Source organism: Macaca fascicularis, chromosome 13, assembly GCF_037993035.2.
Source record: "Macaca fascicularis isolate 582-1 chromosome 13, T2T-MFA8v1.1".
Classification (NCBI taxonomy): Eukaryota; Metazoa; Chordata; class Mammalia; order Primates; family Cercopithecidae; genus Macaca; species Macaca fascicularis.
This window is the reverse complement of record NC_088387.1, coordinates 89,894,086-89,898,884: the sequence shown is the minus strand read 5'-3', so window position 1 is coordinate 89,898,884 and position 4,799 is coordinate 89,894,086.

Sequence of the window (4,799 nt, the reverse complement as noted above, 5' to 3'; positions counted from 1 at the left end):
AAACTAACTCACTTAAACAATATTTACAACATGAAAGTGAGATTGGAAAATAAATATAGCATTTGTACCACTCCTTGAAAGTCAACAAACCCATTATTTAAAGAACCAAACAGGACACGAATTCCTGAAACAAGATTCCAGAAACAAGAATCATAGTCTGAAAATATCCTGAGCTTCCCAAAGTCTGGACTGAAAAAATGGATACCTAAAATGAGGATTATATTCTCAGTGACAGAATGATTAATGAGAGTGAAGCAGTACCAACATAAATAAATCAAAAACTGCTCTTTTGGCCGGGCGCGGTGACTCAAGCCTGTAATCCCAGCACTTTGGGAGGCCGAGGTGGGCAGATCACCTGGGGTCAGAAGTTGGAGACTAGCCTGGCCAACATGGTGAAACCCCTCTCTACTAAAAATACAAAAATTAGCATGGCGTGGTGGCACATGCCTGTAGTCCCAGCTACTTGGGAGGCTGAGGCAGGAGAATCGCTTGAACCTGGGAGGCAGAGGTTGCACTGAGCGGAGATCACGCCACTGCACTCAGCCTGGGTGACAAAGCGAGTCTCAGTCTCAAAACAAAACAAAACAAAACTGCTCTTCTACATTTTGTTGTGACTACTGCAAGTTAATTGCTAAGGTGTCAAATTCAGTTGACAACCAAAGCTGTGTAAAGTGACCCATTACCTTGTACAGAGGCAAAAAACAAGAAAAACCAACCCACAAGACAAAATTAGGCATTAAACGGGGGAATAATGAACTCTGAAGAGTAGCAAAAAAAACAATGAGGTTTTATAGCCTTGTGGTTGAGACTCTGGAATCAAATTACCGGGGTTCATGTGCTGGTTCTATCATTTAGCGTCTCTGTAATCTTTGGCGAGTGGTTAACTTTTTTTCTGGTTCATGTTCCTTATTTGTAAGGTGGGGAAAATAACAGTACCTACTTCATGAAGTTATCATGAGGATTAAATCAATTAATGGTAACCATTTACCACAGTGCCTGGCACATAGTACGTGCCATGCAAGTATTAGCTGTAAGTATTGTGCGTTACCTATTATTGTTATATATGTAATTGGAGTTTCAGAAAGAGATGAGAGAGAAAATAGAGTAGCATAAAGGCCAGATGAGATAATAACTAAAAATTTAAAGAACTGAAGAAAGACAACGACCTTGAGGTTCAGGTTACCCAATTAATTTGAAGCAGTACGAACAAAAATAAATTCATACCATATTTACTTCAGTATCTATAACCAGCATATAGAGAGGCAAAGAGATATTAAAAGTAATGAAAGAAGGCTGGGCGCGGTGGCTCACGCCTGTAATCCCAACACTTTGGGAGGCAAAGGCAGAGCAGATCACTTGAGGTCAGGAGTTCAAGACCAGCCTGACCAACATGCCAAAACCCCATCTCTACTAAAAACACAAAAATTAGCTGGGCATGGTGGCAGGAGCCTGTAATCTCAGCTATTCAGGAGGCTGAGGCACAAGAATAGCTTGAACCCAGGAGGCAGAGGTTGCAGTGAGCTGAGATCAAGCCACTGTGCCACATATAAAGACTCTGTCTCAAAAAAAAAAGAAAAAAAAAAGTTTCTTATAACTAATAAGAAAATAAAAATAAAAATAGAGGGTATAATGTCCAAACTAGTAAATGGAAAAAATAAAACGAGAAAAAATAATTGATGTAAAAAAATAAGAAAACAAAACAAAATTTAATTTAAAAGGCAGAACAAATGAAAAGCACAACATAAGATGAAAAAAATAAATCCAATGTTTCTATGACTACAATGAATGTAAATGGACTCAAGGTTCAAGTTAAAAGGCTAAGATTTTAGAAAAAAACTCTAGAAAACATTTAGAAAAAAACATAAAAAACCTTTAGGAAAAAACAATAGGGCTGGGCGCGGTGGCTCATGCCTGTAATCCCAGCACTTTGGGAGGCAAAGGTGGGTGGGTCACCTGAGGTCAGGAGTTCGAGACCAGCCTGATCAACACAGTGAAACTCCGTCTCTACTAAAACAAAATTTTTTTAAAAAGCTAGGCGCGATGCCGGGCGCGGTGGCTCACGCCTGTAATCCCAGCACTTTGGGAGGCCGAGGCGGGCGGATCACAAGGTCAGGAGATCGAGACCACGGTGAAACCCCGTCTCTACTAAAAATACAAAAACTTAGCCGGGCGCGGTTGTGGGCGCCTGTAGTCCCAGCTACTCGGGAGGCTGAGGCAGGAGAATGGCGTGAACCCGGGAGGCGGAGCTTGCAGTGAGCCGAGATCTGGCCACTGCACTCCAGCCTGGGCGACAGAGCGAGACTCCGTCTCAAAAAAAAAAAAAAAAAAGCTAGGCGCGGTGGCTCACGCCTGTAATACCAGCACTTTGGGAGACCAAGGCAGGTGGATCACAAGGTCAGGAGTTTGAGACCAGCCTGGCCAACATGGTGAAACCCCATCTCTACTAAAACTACAAAAATTAGCCAGGCGTGGTGGTGCACACCTGTAATCCCAGCTACTCGAGAGGCTGAGGCAGGAGAATTGCTTGAACGTGGGAGGCAGAGGTTGCAGCGAGCCAAGATCGTGCCATTGCACTTCAGCCTGGGCAACAGAGACTCTGTCTCAAACAAACAAACAAACAGAAAAATTAGCCGAGCATGGTGGTGGGTGCTTGTAGTCCCAACTACTCAGGAGGCTGAGGCAGGAGAATACCTCAAATCAGGGAAGCAGAGATTGCAATGAGCTGAGATCACGCTACTGCACTCTGCCCTGAACAACAGAGCAAGACTCTGAAAGATGGTCTCCTTTCCTGATCATCCTATTTAAAATTGCAATTCATGCCATCTCCTTGCCAGCCAGTTCTTCCTAGATTATCCCTTAAATGTTGGTTTTCCTGAGAGTTTCACTCTTGGCACTTTTCTCTCACTCAGCACACTCTTCTTGGGCAATCTCACCCACATTCACAGAAGTAATTACCAACCATGCACTGATGATTATCATGCTATGATAGTTCAGAACCCTACCTTGAGCACTGGTCTTTAACAGGCAAAGAATAACTAGATAGCTCAAGCTACATGTTCTTTTTTTTTTTTTTTTTTTTTTGAGGCGGAGTCTCGCTCTGTCGCCCAGGCTGGAGTGCAGTGGCGCGATCTCGGCTCACTGCAAGCTCCGCCTCCCGGGTTCCCGCCATTCTCCTGCCTCAGCCTCCCGAGTAGCTGGGACTACAGGCGCCGCCACCACGCCCGGCTAATTTTTTTGTATTTTTAGTGGAGACGGGGTTTCATTGTTTTAGCCAGGATGGTCTCGATCTCCTGACCTCGTGATCCGCCCGTCTCGGCCTCCCAAAGTGATGGGATTACAGGCTTCAGCCACCGCGCCCGGCCAAACTACATGTTCTTACACTTATGATGCTCAAAACTTTTCCCTCTCACCAGACTAATGCCTCTTCTTCTATTTCTTCACTCGATCAATAGCAGTTTCAATCATTGAAGTAAGAAACATGAACTCACCTTAGCCTCCTTTTCAGATTCTTCACTCTCAGTCCCTTCCAACTAATCACTAAGTCCTGGCATTTTTAACCTTAATACCTCTAATATCAGTTTCCTTTTTCCCATCCCCAGTGCTGCAACTCTAGTCCAAAGCTTACTTTTTGGATGGAGTCTCGCTCTCTTGCCCAGGCTGGAGTGCAGTCACACAATTTTTGTTTGTTTGTTTGTTTTGGAGCGGGGACAGAGTTTCACTCTTGTTGCCCAGGTTGGAGTACAATGGTGCGATCTTGGCTCCCCACAACCTCCGCCTCCCGGGTTCAAGCAATTCTTCTGCCTCAGCCTCCTGAGTAGCTGGGATTACAGACATGTACCACCACACCCAGTTAATTTTGTATTTTTAGTAGAGACCAGGTTTCTCCATGTCAGTCAGGCTGGTCTCGAACTCCGAACCTCAGGTGATCTGCCCACCTCGGCCTCCCAAAGTGCTGAGATTACAGGTGTGAGCCACCACGCCCAGCCAACGATCTCGGCTCACTGCAACCTCCACCTCCTGGGTTTAAAGGATTATCCTGCATCAGCCTCCTGAGTAGCTGGGACTACAGGCACACACCACCACACCTGGCTAATCTTTGTATTTTTAGTAGAGACAGGGTTTCATTATGTTGGCCAGGCTGGTCTTGAACTCCTTATCTCAGGTGATATGCCCGCCTCAGCCTCCTAAAGTGCTGGGATTACAGGCATGAGCCACTGTGCCTGGCCCAAGGCTTATTTGTATCTCTGATAAAGTCTTCATACAATTCTGTGCTCTGCAAGTCAAAATATCCATAGTACATTTTCAGTAATCATCCTAAGAGGTCTATAATACTATGTCATACTAATTCCTTTAACGGTTCTCCCATCATTTCTGGAAAATATCTAAATTCCGTAGAATAGCATATGAAATATATATATATATAATTTTTTTTTTTTTAGATGAAGTCTCACTCTATTGCCCAGGCTGGAGTGCAGTGGTGCGATCCTGGCTCACTGCAACCTCTGCCCCACGCTGGTTCAAGCGATTGTCCTGCCTCAGCCTCTAGAGTAGCTGGGATTACAGGCACCTGCCACCGCGCCTGGCTAATTTTTGTATTTTTAGTAGAGATGGGGTTTGACCAGCTTGGCCAGGCTGGTCTTTAACTCCTGACCTCATGATCCACCCGCCTCAGCCTCCCAAAGTGCTGGGATTACAGGCATGAGCCACCGCGCCCGGCCATGAGATATTTCACAATCTCTTATTTACCTATCTGTGGCAGACTCATCTGTAGCCATTCTTTCTCATGAAACCTAAGCTCC